Consider the following 24,768-nt stretch of genomic DNA (forward strand, 5'->3'; position numbering starts at 1 on the left):
GAGAGTGGTTGTGTTATGTTTTAGTCTAGACAATTGGCATCAAGCATGAACCTTAGATAGCAAGAGATGTTTGCTCTGCTACTTTGCCTTGATGCTTTCCTTCTAAAAACTTCCTCGGTATTTTGCCCAGTTTTGTTTTTTATCTAGTATCCTAGGATAAAACAATTTAGCGAAAATCAGTGAAAAGTGACACTGGATTCTATGGATTCTTAAATAAAAACCTCTAACAGCTATTTCTTCCTAAAGTTTTCTGGCAGCAGATGACAGACCTGGATCGTGATGTGAGACGTAACATGGATTAGCTCCATGCTGAGACACATGCAAGACTGTATGGCTGCCCATCAGAATGCAGAATAGGTCAAGCAACAGTAAGAAAATGGTTTCATATTTCCCTTTCATTGGTAAATCCTCTACCATAAATACTATACAGAATGCTTCCTATATGTAGCGCTAACTTAACTGACATGAGCAGGCCCAAGTTAAGATGCAACAAGCTGGAACAAGTAACTGCTGAACAAGCCCAACCAAGTAATTGCTGAAAGAACTAACTCTATATTTTTTCAGCATTCACACACAGACATGAGTTGCTCTCATTGCTAACTATGGTGAATATGTTTATAGTAGATAAAGGAGGCAGAAGCTAACTGTTGTGGGTATGCAGTGTTGTAGCTATGTTAGTCCTAGGATATTTGAGAGACAAGATCAATGAGGTAATATGTTTTATTGGATCAACTTCTGTTGGTCTCTCTCTCCAACAGAAGTTGGTCCAATAAAAGATATTACCTTACGGTTATGTTTATAATAAACAAAGTAGGCAGAACCCCCCCCTACACATTTGCCTTACGCAATCTGCAGAAGGATTGGTGCTTACGTGCAAGAACTATAGATATTAGTAGCTAGGAAAGATGTAGATAACGGCAGTATGTGGCATGAATTGGAATTGTGGTATCACCCCCTGCGTCTAAGCCTGGCCAGTATAGGAAAAGAGCTGCTACATGCCTAATAAAGTAACCCAACTGACGAGCTGGAGTTGAACTGAGCTTTTTGGATCCCAAAGAACTGGATGAAGTGTTCTTCCAGAACTGGATGAGGTGTCCTGGATAAGCCGAATGGAGAGGTCTTGGAGGGAATCCCAACACTATATAGTTCTCCCATGCCCTAAACTGGGCCTTGGTGACTGGAGGAAGCACTGTAATTGTTACATTTAAAAAAAATTGTTGTTTGAAGGCACCACCCTGTTTTCTTAGAGATTTGTGTTCTGTGCTATCATACAAGAGACCCAGGGTTTCTTAGAGGTCTTTGCTATCATATAGGAGACCCAAGATAGATTCCCGATCTTACCCATTTGGTGGATCCCTCGTAGAACAGGTTTTTAAGGTGCCCCCAAACCAGCAAGCTTAATTCATAAATCAAATGGTGATTTCCTTGAGTCAGGTTAGCATATTTCATAGAAATAAATAAGCCCTTCTGTACCAGGGACATATCATCTATTATTAGCTACTCACTAGTTACTGTTAAGGCTGGTGTTTGTAGAAGTTCAGGTATCCTATGATTTTTCTGCATTTTTTGGCTATTAATTTTCAGATTTGTGTCTGAGAGTTTAAGAAGAGTGTGGGGTGGTTTATACCTAACCCATCACCCTACCATACAAAGATCCATAACTGCTGGAGTTAGGGTATTGTATTATGTTACAAACCCCCCAAACTGTTCATTCTCAGACAGGAAGTAATTTAGGCCCAAAGTTCTCAAACTTCCTCTGCAGATATGTGCCTTCATAATTGGTCCATACAGTGCTTTGACGGCATGGAAGTGGGAGGGACAGATCACAAGTTAGATACCTACCTGGACTTCTGCATGTGTACTTGCAAAGATCGTGCAAGAAATCGCAATACATATGCAAGCATATCTATGTACCTGAAAGTTTTATACTGCATTCTATCACCATAGTATCTGAGCTCTTCCCACCTAAAATTAAGAGCAATAGCAAGATGCTTAGTGGAGTAGATGGAGTCACTGACGCTCCCTCTTTACAAGTTCAGAAGTCTTCTTGGAGTAGGTTTGGGGGGGCGTGTTTTGCAAGAGGTTAGGGAAAAAAGAGGTGTTTGAATAGTGTGTCACTTATGGTTGAAAGGCGTACAAACAGAGGAATCCTTTGCCACGTTTCCTAAAGTTGGAAGACTTCCTAAAATTAGCCTTGGGCATTTCTGTGCATGCAGTTCCAAAAATCTGGGCCTAACAGGGCTCGGCCTAGGATTAGCATGATGGGTTAGGATTACCGTAAAGTGTCGAGGCTAAATACGTGTGTTTTATTAACAGACTTAAAAACCAGTGCCCACAGCCCCCTCTGCTGCTTGAAAGTACAGATTGTAGCCTCCCAGTTGTGTTTGTTGCCCGCTTATTTAAAGTTTCAGCACTTTATTTTACATATTTTAAAACACATCAATAAAATAGATTTTAAAAAACCAAAGAACTTAAGACTAGGTTTTCTTTGGCATTTTAAGTTTTAGTATTTATTTCCAGATATGCTGGTGTGATGGTATGTTGCTATTAATGGTTTTAAGCTTTTAATTGCAAAATAAAGGAAATCTTGTTTAAAGTGACATAAAACTAACTTAGTCAGGGACGGTACTTTGGATGTCAGCTGGAACGTGAAAGGGGCATGGCTTTATGGGAGGGGCTTACTTGCAAGATTTGGTTGGATCTTTGCCTGGTCAAAAGGCAGCAGACCAACTTCTTTGTTTGGAGGGAAATAGTTTGCTTAAAATGTGTTTAGCTTAGATAATAGGATCTTAGGTGCCAGCTTTTCAGTCCAGGCAGCTTAGGGGCCTAATGCTCTTTCACTTGCCTACCGTAAATCAGGAATAATTCAATGGAGTTATCAGTGTAAAATCGCGTGAGAGACAGCAGAATCAAAGCAATAATCATTATTGTTCTGTAAAACACCATGGGCCAGATTTTTAAAGGTATTTAGGCACCTGACTCCAACTGAAAACAGTGGGAATTAGACACCTAGATACCTCTAAAAATCTGTCTCCATGTTTGTTGATGACGTAATGCCAATTAATGGGTGAATCACGATTGTACTCCACCTTCCATTCTTGCTGGGCATTCTTTTGTCTGTCATGTCTGTAGAAAGGCGAAAAGCACAGCCAATAATTAGGTTCTGCATTCTGATACCATGTTCTGTAATTTGAAAATACCTCAAGCAACATGGAAATATCAGTCCTCCAAGTTAATGTTGTGTGTGTGTGCATGCACTACATGCTAGTTTGTTTCCACATTTCCTTGGCTTTATGCCATCCTCCAGATATGCCAAAAACCAAATGCAGGTGCTGAACAAAAGCAGCAAGAGGGAGCACGCGTTTGAAAAAAAGAGCAGATCCATTGGTACGTTTGAAAGGATCGTTTTTAATCTGGAGTGTGGCTGAGAGGTAAGAAAGTGAGCAGGTATCAGAAGGAAAGAACAAGCCTGATGTTCCGGTGGAGCGTGAACCTCTGTTTCCCACGTTTGATTCATGGTCTATCTCCCCTCCCCACCCTGTTTTGGTCATAATGGATCGTTGTTGCAGCCCAAAGTTTGACCTACTTTTTCTTTTCTCATTCTATCTCTTTGCAAAATCCCTCATTCTTTGTGTGTGATTTTCCAAAACAAAAGATTTATTGCTGTTCTTTTCTAAAGAAGAAAAATCAGTCCTAGCAGCTCAGCACTCAGCAGCCTTCCAGTAGAAACCAGTGTTTCCCAGTGCTCCCAAGCAACCCACCCGACAATAATAAACAGAAGTGTGCAGCCCAGAATTATTGAATAACCTTGTAACGAGGCAGCTGTCAAAGTTCTTGATCAGCCTTATCATAATAGCCTAGATCTCCTGAGTAACTCTACGACCGCAAACCGGTATGTGAATCTACAAGAGAGCAAAAAAGAAACGTAATACTAAAGAAACAGATTTCACTTTTGAGCTTCTGGGGAGTTGTAAATAATGTGATTTTAAACCTGATTCATGCTATTCTGGTGGTATCATTAATCAAATATAATCATCAAAACATTTTGGGTATGGAGTGGAGAGCAGGGAGCAGACATTTGGATGCACTGTTTTTTATTCCCAGCTAAAACAAATTGCATCAGTATTTTCTTCTATCGAGAGTGAAAAATGTCCAATGTCATGCTTTTTTGGTGACCACCTAAAAACTGCTTTGTAAAGTTGAGAGGGCCCAGTACAGTCTCTGATAGCATTAAGGGCTTAGTGTGGTATTTTCAAAAGAACCCAATAAAGTTAGGTGCCTAACTCCTTTAGGCTTCTTTGAAATTCCCAGCCCTTGTTTTTAAAATCTGAGCAAAGCATTTGCAGGACAGGGCAGGGCATCTCAGGTTTTACTCCAGTCTTGGATGACACTGATAGTGATTTAGTTTACTGTTGTCAGAAACCTGTCTGTGGTACTTTATGTAGGAGACTGGCAGTAGTTGTGCATCCATTTGACATATGCTAAACCCCATATTTGGTCATGCACAGGCGGGGGGACGGGGACTTTTGCATGTCAGGAAGTTAACTTCCTCCTGACTCTCCAATATGCAACTGTCAGTGCGCTTCCCAGCCCAGCAGGAGCAACAAAAGGAGCCCCAGTGAAACATCAGCCCTAACGAGTGTCCAAATAAAGACAGTAAAACGTGGCACCTGGGAGGTCGAAAAGTGAGATTCAGAGTATATAGCCATATAGGAGCCCGCGGTCAGCACTGCAGGAAATCCGTGTAATCAGTAGGCTTTTTATAGGCTTATACAGATTCCATGGGACATTTGTACAGACCCTAAGGGAATCATACGAGCCTTGGCATGCTTGCCTTAGGGTTTCAGTTCTCCTCCCATGTACGTGCACGCGCACACGCTTTGCAGGGCATGGTCCTGTCTCCCAAGCACAGATTCCTGATTATTTATTTGTATGCTCAGAGCACCTAGAAGCCCCAGTCATGGTCCCCGATCCCATTGTGGCAGCTGCTGTACGAGCACAGAACAAAAAGACGCTCCTTGCCCCAAAGCGCTTAGAGTCTCAATATAAGACAAGAACAAGGCTAGAATCCAGCAAGGCAGAGACCAGCAAGAAAACACTGACCAGCATGGTAAGCTGTGATCTCAGCACACCTGCAGCCGACCCGTTGTCAAGTTATTTTTCCTAGACCAAGATGCACCCGATTTCCCCCAATGGAATCCTTAGCTCACCTCTGGGTTTGGACTCTCACCTTCTTTGAGCCCCAGATCAGCCTTGGGTTTCCAAATGGATCAGACTCCAACATCTGACCTTCTCTTGAGGGTGGTTTATGAGCCTTCATCTCCCTCAGATTTTCCTTCTCTTGAACGCAACTGGTTTAGTGAGCAGTGGTGGTTCTAGATCAGACGTTCAGGAGGAATAAATATCCATGGCAAAATGTCTGAATTTCAAAAGTTTCACGGACACCCAGCCAAATACTTGCAAATAGCGAACAGTATGGCCCCACAAATCATAGTGCTTTGCAGAAATGTTTGCAAATCGAAGTTGGGTTTTCTTCCTATTTGATCCGTTCAGTATGTTAATCCAGAAGGGATTTACACAAGGACTGAAAAGTCATTTGGACCTTATGCACTGGTTTTGTGACTGCACAGCGAATATGAAATTCATTAGCGAGGGTAGAATCCTGGATCATTTGTGTGAAGAAAGCAGGAACTTACCAACTTGACATAAAGGAGAATCTTAGTGAGGTGCAGCAATATAAAGATTTGTATCCTAGAGTTGCAAATGGTTAAGTCTGACGTTCCATCCATCCAAGGGCAGGGATGCCCCATACACACAATATCAACACTCCATCCATGGAGTGTTCAGGCAGCAGTCTGTAGCCAGCCCATGACTGCCAATATAGAAGCATGGCCATCATTTATCCCAACCACAATCAACATTAAAACACCTTATGGTGTAATTGAGACTCCGGTTTCAGTTTAGAATATAATTATTTGTCTTCTCTAGTTTCTTAAAGTGATCCTGTAAATCTTGCCTGCCAGTGATATCACCTACCTAACCGATGCATAACCCCTGCTAATATCCTTGTGAAATGGATACAGATGTCAACGAAACATTAAACTTTGCTTTTTCCACACATTTCCCTCAATCTTTCAGCTAACTTTTGTCTCTTGTAAATGGCAAACTTTATTTCCCCCCTCCCCACCTGTGAGCCAGTTGCTAAATACATTTGAAACCTCAACACTTTGTCTTCTGCTACTTATTTAATTACCTTCTCTTGCTTCCACTTGATTAAGTTCATCTGTCTCTGGGTCTTTTGGTTAGTATTAAGTTTCCTTTATTTCGGGAAGTTGATTTCCACACTGTGTTTTCTCCAAGTTCCTGTAAGTGAGGAGTGTAGTTTTTGGTCCAGGTTTTTCCTCCCTGTTTTGCAGTTCTCCCTTATCTTAAGGGATTTCTTTGAGCACTTTTTCCCAAGCAGACTGACAGTTTCTGATGCTGAAGGCAGAGCATACGGTAGTGAGAATGGCTAGATAGGTGAGGAGCTGAGACTATTGAGAACTATGCAAACTTTGCTTGTATTACTCTTGTCCTCTCGCCCTGCACCCCCCTCCTTCTCTGTTCCACCCATCTGTTATGTCTCCTCATAAACCTAGATTGTGAGCTCTCTGGAGCAGGACTTGCTTTCTTCCTAAGTGTTTTTATAGCTTCTAATTCAGCGAGGTCTTGATCTTCCACTGGGTCATGACTGTCATTCAGGTAATAAAGAATAATGATGGTGGTAATGTAACTATCATCCAAAATGCTTCAACTGGAGGCAAACCCAAATTAGAGCTCCCATTCCAAGAGCTTCATAACTTTGGAGAGGTTTGGATCGGAATTACAGTATTAACAACATAAGTGCATTTTAAAACGATGCCTCTTTGCTAGATTAGTGGCCAGTGCTGAGAGGGCTGTTGGATGGACTGGCTGAATGATGTGATCCAATGTGGCCATCCGATGATCAAAAATCTCCCTCGTCTCCAATGATTTTGTATGTCAATTTTACAATTTGAAAATTGTATGTCAATTTTACTCTAAGCAAAATTAGTGTTGAAAATGTGTTGGAAATCACCCCCCAAAATACATAGTCACGGGTCTTACAAGAAGTGCAGGAAATTAATGAAATCGAATGACGCTGAGCAAAAATCTGCTTCTACACAATTCACATGCTCTTAGAGAATTTCTAAAGGTTTGGCTATGAATTTTTGCAAACCTAACGAACCTAATTAAATTTTGCACACACTGTTGAAAGTCTGAAAGAACCTGCCTTAACCAATTAATGAGTAGAACACCAGCAACAGGAAGAAAGAGTCCTATCCAAGAGTCACTTGAGTCCAGCTGAGTTTTATGTTCTGTACAATCCTGTTGAATGAGGGACTTTATCAAATATACAGACGTGTTTGTATCTTCGTGCCAAGTCCATAGTTGCTTGTGTGAGCTTATAACCTATTAATATTTCTCTATCATTTAAGCATAGTTCTGCTGACAGAAAAATCATTACTGCACAGTCACTTCAAATAATATAGGGGGCCATCTAGTCTTCTGTATGTATGGCTTATGCACACCTCCCTGGTGATACCTGCGTACAATTTCAGTAATAGTGGATGCAAATGAGGCATATATTTCTTTTGCCCACACAATTGCATGTTTATATTATGTGAAGACTCTGGCCTTTTGGTTGAGGGCATTTTTTTTTGATGAATTTAAGCTGCTGTTATGTATATGTTTAAATCAACCTGGAATACTCCGATATGAAATCCGACTGGCACAGTGGTTACGTCTGAGAGGTGTGTCAATCTTTGAGGCTTGGCCTAAAGTGAGGATTACTGGTAAGGGTCTTTCTGCACTGGTGCAAGTCCAGTGGTGTGAGTGCTAGGACAGAGAGAGAGACGGGACATTTTAACCAGAGCTGGTCAGGAATTTTCAACAAAACTTTTTTTGTTGAAAGAGGTGGTTTTGTCAAAATTGAAAATGTTCACGAGAAAGGGTTGGTTGGAAAAAAGTTTTGAAATTGTCAAAATGTCCCTTTTAAAAGATTTTCTAAATGAAAAATGCCAGTTTTCTGCTTCAGAACAACTTTTCCCCCCAAAAGTGTAAGGCAATGAGAGGGAAATAATTTTTAAATGGTCAAAATGAAAACAAAACACTTCAAAATTTTTGAAATGAACTCTTGCAATTGACCCGAAACAACACTTTTTTTTGTTGTTGACTTTGCGGCTTATGAAAACGTTTCAGGGTTTCAGATTTTCATCCCAATTCAAACAGGAAGATGTTTTGGGAATCTTGAAAAATTTTGCAGGATGGGAAAATTGTTTCCTGCCTAGCTCTAGTTTGTACCACTATGCCAGGGGTTTTCAACCTTTTTTTCGTTTGCAGACCCCTAACCAATTTTGAATGGAGGTGCTGACCCCTTTGGAAATCTGAGGCATAGTCTGCAAACCCCAAGGGGTTCACAGACCACAGGCTGAAAACCACTGTTCTATGGTATCGACAACCTTTCGCAAAACCCTTAGACACGGTCTGCTTATCCCAAAAGGGTCAGTGGACCACAGGCTGAAAACCACTGTACTGTGCTCTGAAAGCTTGCTCTGAGCAGGTTTAGATAACACTATGATAAAACTCTTGAACTCTGCCCATGCTTATGTCTACCTGTAATGATGTTGGTTCTGGCAGGACCCAACTGAGAGTGCCAGTTCAGAACTAATTGCTTAAAGCAGGGCAGTTACAGACCAAGGCTGGGGTCTCTATGCACACCAAAGCAAACCAAACCAGCCAGACAGAGAGGACTTTGGTTTTACCCCACTGGCTAACCACAAGTCACACAAGCAATTCCCTTAGACACTCCAGTTTCCCAGTAGCACCGCCAGTGCCATTCGTTATGGGACAAATGGTTATGAAAACCAATACCCCAGTAAAAGAAAAAAGGTTCTCTAGATCCCAAAGGACCAAGCCCCAGACCCAGGTCAATATACAAATCAGATCTAATCCACAAATCACGCTGTTGCCAATCCTTTAGAATCTAAAATCTAAAGGTTTATTCATAAAAGGAAAAAGAGATAGATGAGAGCTAGAATTGGTTAAGTGAAATCAATTACATACAGTGATGGCAAAGTTCTTGGTTCAGGCTTCTAGCAGTGATGGAATAAACTACAGGTTTAAATCAAGTCTCTGGAGAACATCCCCAGCTGGGATGGGTCATTCAGTCCTTTGTTTAGAGCTTCAGTTTGTAGCAAAATCCCTCCAGAGGTATGAAGCAGGATTAAAGACCATATGGAGGAGCTGCAGCAGCTTTTTCATATTCTCTTGCCATGTGGTCTGTCTTTCTTTGTTCCAAAGACAAGCTGCCTGGAAACACCTCAGAGTTCTGTCCATAGGCAGGTCCCTGCACACCTTGCTGAGTCCCAAGGTGTGTCTGCCTTCTCTCAGTGGGTCAGTTGTAAATCTGATGGTCCTTAATGGACCATCAAGCAGGCTAGGCAGAGCTGACACCAACTTATCTGGGGTGTTCCCCAGAAGCATAGCACAAGTTTGAAATACAGACAATATAGAGCCAATATTCCTAACTTGAACTACAAAAATGATACATATATACAGATAGCATAATCATACCAGCAAACCATAACCTTGTCTTAGACACCTTATTTGACCCCCTTTATACAAGATTTGGGGCCACTACAGGACTTTAGTTGCAACAATGATCTATAGGGTTCCAGTTCATGTCAATAACGTCACACTACCCCATTGCTAAAATCCTTGCACCTGCATTATTGGTATCACTTACGCCCTGATTCATCAAAACACTTATGCACATGCTTAATTGTAAGTGAGTACTTAAGTCCTTTCCTGTTCAGCAAAGCACTTAAGTACATGCTATGTAAGTCTGTGGGACTTTAGGAAGTGTCCAGCTAATGCTTAAATGCTTTGCTGAATAGGAGATGTAGTGTAATAAAATTCTGTGTTCTAGTGTATACACAGGGCATGTGCCGCATAGACACAACCATTCCCACTCTCCAAATAGGACACTCTTGTTTTTTATTTTTGAGCCAAACTATCCCGACTCATGCAGAGATCAGCATTTAACATATTTAAGTATTTACTGCTATTTCAGAGGACACGAAATTCCTACAGCTGTGTGGGAAGCTCAACGTTAGTTAGACAAAAGGGGCGGGAGGGAAAGAAGGCATTCAAAAAACGCTTTGCTTGATGCAGGATCTTGGCAGGATGTAATTGCATATAGCACTGGGCTTCCCCTTTTCTGTTGCAAGGTTCTAACAAGACTCATCATGCTTTTGGAACTTACGGGCCCGGTTGGTCAAGTCCGATCAGTGCAGCTGGTAGCACAGTTACAATTGTACTCGGGGCTGACAGCCTGTGTCATCGCACGAATGAGGCAGTTGGGTCAAGTAATTCACCATCTGTGCAGTCTTCTTTGTACCGCCAATGAAATTGTTGCATGCAAGTTAGCTGTAGAGGAAGGGTGGGAAATGGTTGAGTTACCTCTGATATTGCAATGGTCTAGGACTCTCAGCATGGCATGGATACATGCCTTACGGTAGCCGTACACTGCACGAGTGTACTTCGGAAAGTAAAAATGGCTGAGAACTTAAAAACTAGGCGGTAACAGACCGCGAAACCCAAATAATGATTGAACCTGGTGGTATTCTGAACAACAAGAGCTCTCAGCTATGCTTGTAGGTGTTTACATTCCTCCATGCTGACTCAACAACTGTTCTAGGCTTCAGAGTGACACACAAAGTGACCATCCTGGAATCTTACGATATAGATACTATCGAAAAGGTACCTCCACAGCGTCTGGCCGATTGCTGAAACTATTGTGGCCCTTGGACACCCTGTATGCAGAAGGGTTAGGGTTTATAATAAACAATATATTGGGTAATCATAAAAATCAAGGGACTGGATTCAGATTTCCAGACTTTTCAAGGTTATTGGCAGTGTTTTCCAAGTAGGCGCCAATTCCTTTCACTGGAGCGCACACGGCTCTTTTATTCTCCTTGCTGTTTCCTGGTGTCTATAATGAGCTGTTGGAAGAGAAGGGCTGGCCCCCTCGGAATCAGGTGTGGACTGGGATTCATTGAAAAGTTATTGTAGCAACCTAACCCCTGCCATCAACTTCCAGAAGAATGGGGCCAACACAGAAGAATCAGAGAATCAAACACAACAGGTTGTTATGGCAACTGGAATGTTTTGGTGACTTATTAGGTCCTGAGAATTTAATAGTTTTGCAGGAGCTCACAAAATACCTTGGCTGGGGTTGCCTGGCCGTGATCCCTTCTGCTGCTTGTGGAGTTCTCTGTTCTAATCCTTAGTCTCTTGAAGTCTGATCTTATGTAGGCCACTGACCCTTTTGGCACCTGAGCAACTGGAATGCTAGCAATTTTGCTTTGCACTTGTCACAGGTAAAGTAGTATCTGCCACGATGCTGACCATTTAAGGAGCAGCTAGAGATGACACCTGGTACAAAATGCAGTTACCCTGCTTTTGAATGTGAGCAAGTAATGCCCATTGGGAGGCTAAATACTTTAAAGTGTTTGTAAAGCTTTGGGCCATTTAACCAGCCTGTGAGAAGGTAAAAATAAAACCCCAACCAGTCGCTTTTAATCTCCTTTCCTCACAATTTGCTTTAACAACAGAAGAGCCCAAAACAAGAACCATTTGACACAGAGTGCTGGGTGAGTCTGGTGGCACCTTAAAGACTAACAGATTTATTTGGGCATAAGCTTTTGTGGGTAAAATACCCACTTCTTCAGATGCATGGAGGGTGAATGTTGTCCACTCCCAGTAATTGATGAGGAGGTGTCAAAACCAAGAGATATTGGTACCAAAAGGTATCAAGAGGTACCAAGAGGTGTCAATACCAAGGTCTCTTGGTATTGACACCTCCTCATCAATTATTGGGAGTGGACAACATCCACCCTGACTAAATCGGCCTTCAACATCGGTTCTCCACTTGTAAGGTAACTCCCTTCTCTTCATGTGCCAATATATGTTTATGCATGTATCTGTAATTTTCATTCCATGCATCTGAAGAAGTGGGTTTTTTGAGAAGTGGGTTTTTTATCCATAGCATAACACTGCTGACCTCAGTGGGGTTACCCCAGCCTGCAAAGTTTTGGAGTCTGCAAAGCCAGAAGTCTCCTAAAGAACAGGTTTTGCATTAGATTTCGAGGATGTTGTGGTTCTGATGAAGCTGGGAACAGCCTAGTAATAGCCTTTCTGTGCCCAGAAACACAGAGGGGTGTGAAAATTAAACAATGAATCTGGAACTGTATTCCGGCTGTTGGAATCCAGATGCTGAAATTCCGAGAAGAGAGGGAGATTTAAGAAATTAAAATAGCCATGAAATGAGCCACATCCAGTCTACTGGGGTCTTATCTCCCTTCCTGGTCCTGGTAACCACATTCCATGTTGTTCTCTGCTTCTGGATGGAGAACAGTATAAAGAATATTGATGTTTGCGAGCGTTTAATCTCCCTGGGTATTCACCCTGCACAGTTGGATGTTCTTTCCCAAGAACTGCTTTTGAAAATCCTACATAATACAAGGCCAATGAGACAAACACCGTCGAGTTCCAAACTCTCCACCCAAGCACGAAGGAGATACAAAGCTTTGGATGTTTCCAATGCTGATACCGTTCTGCCCAGTCTTCTGTTGCACAATGTAGCTTTAAACTGCAGACAGAACCACAAACTGCTGGAATGCAGTTGCTAGAAAAGCCTCAATAAGAATTCAGTAACGCATTTTGAATGACAGACAATATCAGCGAGTCCATCTGAGAGCAGTTTGTAAATCCAAAATGAAGCCTGTCTGTAAAGTAAACCAGCTAGCATGAGATAGCTGTGAACCCAGCTTTATTCAGCATGCTCTTTTAAGGCTTTTCTACACGGCATGGGCAAAGGGGTGTGATTTGTAGAGTACTCTAATGTGTTGTGATCTAACTGCCCCCCGTAGATCCTGCTGGCGCATTCTAAATGTTATTAAAGAAATAACTTGTAAAAAATCCCAAATTATGGCCTTTCTGATTGCTCCTTTGAAAGGGAACTGAACCTTTGAAGGCCTGATAATACATTGAGGTTAATTGGGAGTGCTGTACATACTCCTCCGACCACGGAGCAGATACATATTATGTGACTTATGTGTCCAGTCAAAACTATCCAATATGGTTTAAACTTCAGATAGATAAGATTTAACGTAAGAACATAAGAACAACCACACTGGGTCAGACCAATGGTCCATCTAGCCCAGTATCCTGTCTTCTGACAGTGGCCAATGCCAGGTGCCCCAGAGGGAATGAACAGAACAGGTCATCATAAAGTGATCCATCTCCTGTTGCCCATTCCCAGCTTCTGGCAAACAGAGGCTGGGGACACCATCCCTGCCCATCCTCGCTAATAGCCATTGATGGACCTATCCTCCAGGAACTTATCTAGTTCTTTTTTGAACCCTGTTATAGTCTTGGGCTTCACAACATCCTCTGGCAAGGAGTTCCACAGGCTGACTGTGTGTTGTGTGAAGAAAGACTTCCTTTTGTTTTAAACCTGCTGCCTATTCATTTCATTGGGTGACCCCTAGTTCTTGTGTTATGAAAGGGAGTAAATAACACTTCCTTATTTACTTTCTCCACATCAGTCATGATTTTATAGACCTCTATCATATCCCCTCTTAGCTGTCTGTTTTCCAAGCTGAAAAGTCCCAGTCTTATTAATCTCTCCTCATATGGAAGCCGTTCCATAGCCCTAAATCATTTTTGTTGCCCTTTTCTGTACCTTTTCCAATTCCAATATATCTTTTTTGAGATAGGGCATCCAAATCAGAATGCAGTAGTCAAGATGAGGGTGTATCATGGATTTATATAGAGGTAATCTGATATTTTCTGTCTCTTTCCGAATGACCTCTTCACAAACAATCTGCAGACCAAGAATTCTTCTCTGAAATTATTTGGTGAATAATTTTGAAGAAATAAATTGGTCTTCAGGGTATGCTCAAAAGTTTTCCTCTTTCTGTAGGAAGGCACATCACTGCTGTTACTGGGTGAATCATCTCTATTATCGTCCCACCAGGAACAGCTGGTAAGAATGAGCAAACACCTTTTTCTGGCTTGATCTACCGTCTAAAAATAGATCATGCATAGAAATGGAAGGGATTTAGAAAACTGACAGAGTCTCCGAAGCAGTCAGGTGAAATCTTCTCAGCTACTCCCTGTCTGTTGCTGCCACACTGATGACTGGTTAGATAGTAGCTATTCCTAATAGACGGAATTTTTTCTCCCATTAAAGTTCCCTGGGAGGTCAATGCACTTGAGGGTTTGGGGTTTTTTTTCTTACCCTCCCCAGCTGTAACTTATTTATAGACTCAACCACAAAACTGCCATGGGACACAAGTCTGTGGCTTACCTTGTAGGATGACAGGTTTCAGAGTAGCAGCCGTGTTAGTCTGTATTCGCAAAAAGAAAAGGAGGACTTGTGGCACCTTAGAGACTAACCAATTTATTAAAGCATGAGCTTTCGTGAGCTACAGCTCATTTCATTGGATGCATCCGATGAAGTGAGCTGTAGCTCACGAAAGCTTATACTCAAATAAATTGGTTAGTCTCTAAGGTGCCACAAGTCCTCCTTTTCTTCTTGTAGGGTGAGTTACCATTTGCTCCAAACCCTAAGCCGAGCGTTGCATCCATAGCTCATGCATGTCAATGGGGAGATCCTGGAGCTTTAAACTTTATCAGAGGCTGCCACCTGAAGATATTTTCCCTAAGTAGAGGAATTAAAGTATCGATGGATTACAGTGATGGAAGAGTGATGGCTGCTTGTGTTGTGTATGAAAGCAAAAGTTTGGCCTTCCAGGAATAAGGAAAATTTAGCTCAGAATATTCAGCAGGCTCAGGACCCACCATTCGACTTTTGAAAAGAACTCAAGCACCCTAAATGTCAGATTTTCAAACGAGCTCACAGCGGAGAATCCCTCCCCTCCAGTTGCACTGAGAGCAGAGGGTGCAGCTGGAGGCTGGGCTCTTTTTGGAAATCTGGCCTTTAGCACTCGTACAGCACTTTTCATCTTCAAAGCTGGTGAATATCACTAATTAACGGAGCCAGTTGGGAGCTTACTGTCAACATGAAATGTGGTGAAAAGTGGAGGGAAAACGGAGGGTTTTTCCCTCGCTGGTTTCCAAACAGCTTTACAGATCAGCTCCCCTGCGAATTACATACATGTCAGTGTCCTTATTTTACAGATGAAGAAAAGAAGGCACAGATAGATGAAATGACTTCCCAAGACCCCCACCTAAGAGCCAGGATTACACTGCAAGTCCTTGTCCCTCTCTCGTACTCCTGTCTCTTTCTCAGACCACACCCCTGTCAGAATTAGCCCTGCTCTACACGATGAATTGATGAGCCATACCCCTTAGCAATGCAATTATATCAACCAAGCTTCCTGTGTAGACAGGGCTATTTCAGCTGGAGGGCTTCTCGCATCGACATAGCTGCTGCCTCTCGGGGAGGTGGATTAACTACGCCACCGGGAGAAGCCATCGGCGCAGGTGGCGTCTTCACTAACTGCCACAGGGGGGCGCAGTTGCACTGGTGCATCTGCGCTGCTGCAGCGCTGAAGTGTAGACGAGCCTGTAGGCGTGCTGGGTAACTTAGGCTCCTAAATCACTTAGGATGCGTCTACACTGCAGTCAGAGGTATGACTGCAGCACATATAGACACACCTGAGCTAGCTCAGGTACCAGTAGCAATGAATCTGTCACATTTCAGGTTTAGAGTGCAGTTTGGCAAGGCGGACTTCAGCATGGGCTAACCGCCCGAGTGAGAAGCCAGGGTCCCAGGTTGTTCAGTCTGCTCTGAAGCCCCTGCAGTCACAGCGTCCCTGCTGGCTACGTTGCATGTGTTGCAATCACACACCCCAGCTGCAGTGCAGACGTACTCCAGGGGTCTTTTGAAAATATGCCCCACTGTGTTTCAAAAGCACTCATGGCAGAAAGTGCTGTCTAGTGGCTAGAGCAGATAGCTCCAGGACCCCAGGGTCTATTCCTTTCTCTTGTGTCACTGGGCAAGTCACTTAATTACTCCTTGTTCCTTGGTGTACACACCTTTTAAATTATGCTGTTGAGGTTCTTATATTGCATCTACCGGCTTGGGATCTGAGCGCCAGCCAGAGTGGAAGATAAAGAAAATAGCTCCCACCTGCCAAGTGCGGTTCCGCTCCATTCCTCCCCCAGGGGAAGAGCTTATCTGTGCATGGGTATTTTTTTATTCCTCTGACTTTGTTAGCTGATATGCATGGGGTGTTGGGGAAGGCAAGGTGAAGAAGTGCAGCGAGACTCAATCATAGTTTATAAAGTACCTTGAGACCCTTAAGTGACAGGTACAACAGACAAGTGAGTTATTATGGTTTGCGTTGATTTGCTTGGCATCAAACTTGAGTTTGAGGGTGTGCTGTATAAAGGCAGTGCAACAGAGACAGGCAGTACATTGCATCCCTGTCAGAGATAAGCTGAAGGCTCACAGATACTCCAGCACCTTTTAGAAGGGACCCTTGCTTAACCTGAGTCTTTCCAAGCAGCAACAGGTGTTCTGTTAAGATGAAACAGCCTTAGAGAAGGTTTACGAAGCAGACAACCCGCCTCACGAATTCCAGGTGCTTCACTCAATTTATGGATGCTCTCCTGCAACACATTCAGGCATTCATTATCTTCCCAGTCACTCTGAATCAGCTGCAGAGAGCCGAGAGAGGCTTTCATGTTGTTGCTGGCTTTGGCTCCCGAGTAGCTGAGGGGTGATTGACGGCTCTCCGTTTTACCATCATGAAAGCTGCGAGAAGCAGCTGTTTGAGCTCACCAAGCAGTGTGGACTTGCAGGAGAGAACATGTGATTGTGTGAGAGTTTTCCTCCTCGGCGCTCCAGCCGTATATGTGGGCAGCTTGCAAAATACCAGCATACGTGGGACGCCAGCCGGGCAGCAGTTGCTCAACACAGGCCACTCTACTCTAGCGGCCTGCCCAGTGAGTTGAGAATCGATCTGTTCATTTCCTTCTTTGCGTGTAACCCTGAGGATGAAAATATGTGGCTCCCATGTTTCTCCCGGGACTCGCAGCTCCACCTCCCCCACCCCTGCTCAGACTCTCCTCTCCGTCTTGGTTGTCTCCCTGCTCTCAACACCAGCTCGCACTCAGCATGTAAATACTTCTTTTTCCTCCAAAACACTCTCCTACCCTTCTTTTCACTTTAGTTGTCAGCTGTCCCACCATCTTTCCAGCCCCACAGACACAGGAGGCCATAGATGTCATTCTGACCCGTCTGTCTCTTTCCCCTGCTCTCCCATGTGAACACTGATGGTTTTAACTCCATGGCCCATCCTTTCTTCTTTGATCCCATCACCAAAACACTTGTCCAGGCCTCAATCATCTCACTTTCCACCTCCTGCTGCCTCCTATCTGACCTCTCTGGAGCTCAACTCGGCCCTCTCTGGCTCATCCTACGGTCTCTGATGCTGTATCTAACATGATGCTCCATCTACATTCAGAATCTCCAGAATCCTTTGCTGGCTGTCTATTGTTCATGTTCTCTTCACCAAGTCCCTGCCTGACTTAGCTCCTTCCCATCCCTCTGCTTTTGTCTCTTTTTACACACCTCCCATCTGCCACCTCCCCGACCCCACTCCGGCTGCGACTGCTCATGTGACCGAGCCTGTCAAGTCATTCTCCTGCTCCTGCATCCCTTCATCTTCTCACACCTTCTGCTGGCAGGGGAGTGCTGGGCCTGGTCCTCAGGGTTCTCTCTAGGAAACGGACATGACGCATCTGTGCTACTCTCTCTCCTTTATCCACAGTGCCCCCTTTCACCTTTCGGAGCTGGCTGGTCTGTAACCCTTTAGGGTTACCAGTGTCCCAGGGATGAATGATTATAATTATTTACTATTTTTCATTGTTAACATAGGAGATGGTGGCTGAAGGACAGGACGAGGGGGTCTGGACTCCTGGGTTCTATTCCCACTGTGCTTTCCCATAAACTCTCTGCATAACCTTGCGCAAGCCACTTAGGCTGAGTTTCTCAAAGGAGCCAATTTGCGTCTTAAAAAATCTTGTCTTCAATCTCTCTCTGCCTCAGTCTTGCAGTCAGGAAGAGGGGGATAATACCTACTTACCCACCTTTTCTAAAGCTCTCTGAGATCTTTGGATGGAAAGATCTGGAGAAAGGCAAAGTGGAACTATTATACTTAATTTAATTGCTTTCTTATTCCTAATCAGAATAAAACTGTTACATCATTAGTCACAGCAGCCTCATTCACTTGTAAAGCCTGCCAGACTCAAATAAACTAATGAAAATCGCTCAAAATGATATCAAGTAAGAATCATAGATTCCGAGGCCAGACGGGACCATTGTGATCACCTAGTCTGACCACCTGTTTAACACAGGCCAGAGAACTTCCCCCAAAATAATTCCTAGAGCAGAACCTTTAGAAAAATATTGAATCTTGATTTATAAATTGTCAGTGAGGGAGAATCGACCATGACCCTTTGTGGCTTGTTCCAATGGTTAATTACCTTCACTGTTAAAAGTTTATACTTTGTTTCCTGTCTGAATTTGTCTAGCTTCAACTTCCAGCCGTTGAATCATGTTATCCCTTTCTGTGCTAGATTGAAAAGCCCATTATCAAGTATTTGCTCCCTATATAGGTATTTCTAAGACATTGGGACGATCCTATTCAGTGTCTATGGGAAGGTGAGTTTAGTCATTCAGCAGAGCTGTCTCAATTACTAATCGTTTGATTTAGAAGCCTAGCTCGCTGAAAGGCACTGTCCCCTGGAGCATGGAAATGGCTTCCCAAGAAGTCATTAAAGCAGAAATATCTGTCTTTGCTTGCCCAAAATGCCACCCCCATGGCCCGCTTTCTCTCCTTTCCAGTACCCTGCTTTTCTCTTTCTCTCTCTGATGTTTAGGGTTGTTTGTACTGTTCTCTGCGTGAGACTCAGTGTGGGTGACATAGTGGAATCAGACATTGAACTAGGAAGCAGGAGATAGAGGTTCTCTACCACTGACCTCATGTACAACCTTAGGCACGTCACTTCATCTCTCGGTGCCTCAGTTTCCCTTCCACCCTTTGTTCTCTCTGTCGAGATTGTAAGCCCTTTGAGGCAGGGATTGTTGCTTACTGTGTGTGTACAGCACCTAGTGCAAAGGGTCCCCAACCTCTGCTGGGGACCCTGGGCTCTGCTGTAATCCAATAAATGACACAACCATGCTCTTTTCCCTCTAGTGTTTAACTCTCGCACAGGAGTGTCTGAAGAGGTTGGAAGGATTAACATTAATTGCAGTTAGCTGGATAGGTGGAGAACTATAGTTTGTTGTGTCTTGACAATGCAGCATCAGTCATAAATTCCCTACAAGAGGAAGTATGAAACAGGCCACTCGTTGGTGTATCCCTTCTTCTGTGGAGTCAGATGCACAGGGGCCTTTTTTGGCATTGTGATGCTTCGACATGGTGATAAAAATTTTGACTTATAAACAACATAATTTTAATGGTTACAGTCTCAAAAACCAACAACTAGGCAGTGGTGTTTCATTGTTTTTACTGGATGCTGTAAATCAAAGCTTTCCCCATCAATCTGTTTGGCATCCCACTCCAGAATGTTGTCTGTTTGATACCAATTCTTGGTGTGAAATTGACACTTAATGCTGCAAGACCAAGGGAGAGATTTTGTGGCTCTTGCATGAAGACATTTGATTTGTGTGCTATCTATTTAGTGTAGTGGTTCTCAAACTTATTTGATCGCACCCCCCTTCTTTGTGTCTGTTGCAGTTTACCCCCCCCCACCCCACTCTCCCCACCACATTAGTACAGATACCGGTGTACTTATAAGGACATATACCGACGCAGCGGTGGTGCTTCACTTGAATCAGTTTCGGCTTCTTTGTTTTCCACTTTTTTTTTTCTGTGATCCAACGAATGAGCCAACGATCCATTGTAATAAGAGTAAAAGCAAAACTGCGACTGTGGCCGATGCTTAGAATGAAATGTGCGCACCGCATCATAGCAAACAGATTAACGTACAGATGGCAACAACGTTGTGTAATGCTATGCAGACTTAACAGAAATCCATCAAAACGAACATCGCCATGTAGAGCCAAATGCACAGCACCATCTGTGGACCTGATATGTCCGACAGCTTAGCTAGTTATTCATTGCTGTGGGTAAAATGTGCCCAGTGAGGGATTTTTCCTAAAGCTTCTCATTCTCCGCCCCAAGAATACATTCCACGTCCCCCAGTTTGAGAACCTCTGGCATCAATGATGAGTTTGATCCTCAGCTCCTGTCAGTGAAGCTCTGCTGGTTTACGCCAGTTGAGGATCTAGTCCAGTGGGGGGTGAGATTATATCTGTCTTTCTTTCTCCCATTGATTTCTTTACACACCATAGTGATGTGTAGATTTGCACACGTCACACTTAGTTACGTGCTTCCTTTTCATCTTAGCTGTCGATATGAGCTCAAGGTGGTGGAAAGGGCAGGGAGCATCCCAAAGCATAGCCCAGCTGCTCGGGTTAAGCTATCGGGCAGCAGAGAGAGAAGGAGCTGTAGCTGTCTGTTATATGCTTGTCATATTTATACAGAACTCTGTTCTACCTCCCGGCTTCCTGTTCAGTGTAGTACTTCACTTGGTCCCCAGTTCAGGAAATCAGTCGTGCACAAACTTAAGCCCATCCCAATTCAGGACAACACTTAAGCACATGCTTAACTTTAAGCACTTCCCTAAATCCAGTTGATCTCAGTGGGACTTACTCACGTGCTTAAGTGATATCTTAAATAGGGATGCTTTACTGAATTGGGCCATCCATGGAAAGGTGCATTGAAATCTTCTGTGTAGTATTTCGACCGGAGCTTATAATGCTTACCCTACCTCCCTTTCTTGGTGGGTATTGCAAAACTCCTTAAACTTTTTGGAAATGCTCTGACCTTTCTTGCAGTTGGGATTCCCTCCCCCACGCTGCAGGACACATTAGATTTCCCGTGAATAATATATTATCTGAGCTTAAAGTGGAGAAAGTGATGTAACTGGCCAATTCCAACATGCTTCATGGCAAGCAGACGGCATCGGCAGCCCTACAAAATGCTCTCTCTCATCCTCATAAAAACGTTGACAAATCGTATGCTTATACTTGACTGTGCTACTCTGTTTAGATTATTACCCGCCCGGTACATTTTTTAAAGCAAATGAGGTTTCAAAAAGCCTGTTGATAAAGATCTTTCTTGCCCTCAGTGGAGTCATTAATTCAATATGCTGAAATACCATTTTAATTAGTTTGCATGACAGTCCCAGGAGCTATGAAATAATGCTCTTTATTGTATGAATATGTACCACACTGTGTATGATCCTATCCTTTATCTCTGTCCACTGTTCTGCATCTTTGGCAAATATTAGTGAACCCTGTCTCATAGCTGTATTCTTTAGGGAGCACGCCAATAGTTTTAAGTTAAATACTCACCATTAAATTAACATAGCATTATAGTTATTACTTAACTGACCCCAACGCCAGGAAAATCAGAGTTCGACTGCCTTTGATTGCTTGTGTTGTGGCCAGCGATTGCAAAAGGCCTAGAATAGCGTGTATGATTATCTATCGTTATGCCCCGCAATACCTAGCCTGAAAGGAATGCGTTGGGGATGTAGTTTTTTCTCTCACGCGTTATGCCGTTATTTATTACATGTATTGTGGTAGCACCAAGAGGCCTCAGAATTGATCGGGGACCCCATTAGTCCAGGGTCTTTACAAACAGATTGTAAATGACAGCCTGACTTCTGTTTTTGCCGTTGGATCCTCTTCTCCGCCCCGCTCTCCATGTGAGCGGCAGGTGGGATCTCAGGGGTAGGGTTGCCAGGCATCCGGTTTTCGACCAGAACGCCCAGTCGAAAAGGGACCCTGGTGGCTCTGGTCGGCACCGCCGACTGGGCCGTTAAAAGTCCAGTTGGCGGCTCAGCGAGGGCCCAGGGCTAAGGCAGGCTCTCTGCCTGCCCTGGCTCTGCATGGCTCCTGGAAGCGGCCGCCAGGTCCCTGCGGCCCGTAGGTGCATGGGTGGCCAGGGTGGCTTCGTGCGCTGCCCCCACCCCAAGTTCTGGCTCCGCAGCTCCCATTGGCCGGGAACCACAACCAATGGTACATGTGGGGGCGGCTCCTGCGGGCACGAGGATAGCGCACAGAGCCTCCCTGGCCATCCATGTGCCTAGGGGTTGCAGGGACCTGGTGGATGCTTCCTGGGAGCCGCGGTAAGTGCCACCGGGATCCTGCACCCCGAACCCCCTCCTGCACCCCAACGCTCTGCCCCAGCCCTGAGCGCCCTCCTACACCCCAAACCCCTCATCCCCAGCACCACCCCAGAGCCCACCCCCTCAGCAGAGCCCTCATCCCCACCCAAACACCCCTGCCTCAGCCCAGAGCTCCCTCCTGCACCCCAAACCCCTCACCCCTGGCCCCACCCCAGAGCCCTCACCCCCTCCTGCACTCCGAACCCTTTCACCCCTGCCTGGACCCCCCCTGCACCCCAAGTCCCTCACCCCCCCCACCCAACCCCCTGCCCCAGCCCAGAACCCACACCCCAAACCCCTCATCCCCGGCCCCACCCCAAAGCCCACACCCCCAGCCAGAGCCCTCACTCCCTCCCACACCCTAACCCTCTGCCCCAACCTGATGAAAGTGAGTGAGGGTGGGGACAAGCGAGCAATGGGGGGGGTGGAGGAGGGAATGGAGCAAGCAGTGGACGGGGCCTCTGGGGCAGGGACGGGGCAGGGGTGTTTGGTTTTGTACAATTAGAAAGTTGGCAACCCTACTCAGGGGGGAAGAGGCTGAGGCCTCAGAGCGAAGTGTGTGTATGGCCAAGTGGGGAAGAGGCCAGGTGGGGATGGGACCTCAGAGTGGAGCATGGGTGGGGCTTCAAGGGGAAGAAGCCGGGCCGAGCCTTGGGGCAGAGCAGGGGACAGGGCCTCGGATGGGAGGGGCAGAGTGGGGCAGAGTGCAGGCCAAGCGGGGGGTGGATGAACACCCCCTATATGGTGCCTATGGATGATAGTCCCCAGTTGAAAGAGCAGAGAAAAGTATTATCCCCATTCTACAGATGGGGAATTGAGCGACAGAGTGATTAAGTGACTTGACCAAGGTCACCCAGGGATTGTGTACCAGAGCCAGGGATTGAACATAAAAAGAGCTTGCATCTACTGTATCTGTCTCTCTAGGTACTTACCTGGCTCCTTCACAATAGTATCTAAGCATTTCTCTGCGCTTGTCTACACATGGAAGTTGTGTTGATTTAAGACAGTTTAATTAAAATTGGTGTGACTTTTGCATGCACACTACTAAATCCTTTACCTTGTGTTAGTGCAGTTATAGGCACAAGCTAAATTGACATAACCAGTTTTAAACTAACATAAGACAGTCCACATACAAAAGTTGCAGCAATCTAAGTTAAACCAATTAAGTTAAATCAGAGTAACTCCTGTGTGTAGACAAGCCCTTGAGAAAGGAAAGGGAGCGTCATAGATTTGCACTATTTACTGTGAATGACTGCTCATTTTGGTGCTACAATAGGGTGGCATTAGGGAAAGAACCCCACTTTCCTTTTTTCCCCATTTTGATCCCTGCTGATGGGTCAGAGTTAAGGATGTTGTTGGAATATGTAGCATGTATCTTCACATGCCAACATTATTAACTTAATGTGAATCTGTAAGTATAATTGAATGTATATGTAAATTATCTTAACTGGTCACTTGCATTTTTGCTAAGGTTTAGAGATTTTTATTGGGAATGTTCTTGGTATTCATTTTGTGTAAAGGTTAAGTCCTTTACTGTAGCAACTTTCACTATAAGTGAACAAAGTCTTTTGTCAAGTATTATGATATGCTTGAGGATGTATTGCCCTTTTAAGCAACATCAGTAGAATGTCTAGAGCCTTAGAAAATCCTAAGCCTCAAATTCTTAGTTAAGGTTCCAACACCAGCCTTAACTCTGCCCTTTTATAACCTGTCTCCCATCTGCCTTCCTTTACCTTTGCCTTTCACTTGGAGCATGGCTGTTACCTTAGGTGTCTTTAATAACTTATTGTTTGAATGGAATGATTTCCTGCTCCAACATTCTAACAGGAAAGGCCAGTACTCCCGCAAGGCTGTGACTGGGATAAATGGCTGGACCAGTGGTTTAGAGCACTACTCTAGAATTTAGAAGGCCTGGGTTCAAGTCCCTGTTCAACCCCAGACATCCTGCATGACCTTGGACAAATCTCTGGAAAATGGGGATAATAGCACTGCTCTACCCCAGAGGTGTGTTGTGAAGATAAATACAGTAGATTAAAGATTGTGCAGCATTCACCAGGCTTGGATGAAATATTCAGCAACACTTTAGGCTTTTAAGCTGTTCTCACGTGATGTAGAAAAGCCCTGAACTCACTGTTCTTCCCTGTAAATATCTCCAAAGCAGGGAGCGGTTGGTAAAGTTGGTCCAGTTTCCCCTGTCTGCTGAACAGAACCCTTTGGAATATAATGAAACCTCAATGGATGGCTGCACATGCCAGTTTCTTTATCATAGAATATAATTTGCAAACCATAAAGAGGCTGTTTGTGACTAAATAAATATGGTTTGTCAGATCATGTAGCATAGGTTCGAAAAAAATTCCAAAGCAAAGTCGCTCCCAGCAGATTACGGGGATGAGACAGATGGAAACCAGAGAAATGGTGACGTAAGCCAGA

At 44.2% G+C, this 24,768-nt stretch overlaps 1 protein-coding gene across 1 annotated transcript in view; it reads left to right on the forward strand.

Moving 5' to 3' along the window:
• Positions 1-245: 245 nt before the first annotated feature.
• The window catches only part of ZNF469 (zinc finger protein 469), a 195,200-nt gene continuing 170,677 nt past the window's right edge, over positions 246-24,768 (forward strand). The window contains exon 1 of the mRNA XM_043526273.1: positions 246-368. The gene's annotated coding sequence lies outside the window, so the exon portion shown is untranslated. The remainder of the gene's footprint in view (positions 369-24,768) is intronic.

This window comes from Chelonia mydas, chromosome 12 (genome assembly GCF_015237465.2).
Source record: "Chelonia mydas isolate rCheMyd1 chromosome 12, rCheMyd1.pri.v2, whole genome shotgun sequence".
NCBI lineage: Eukaryota > Metazoa > Chordata > Testudines > Cheloniidae > Chelonia > Chelonia mydas.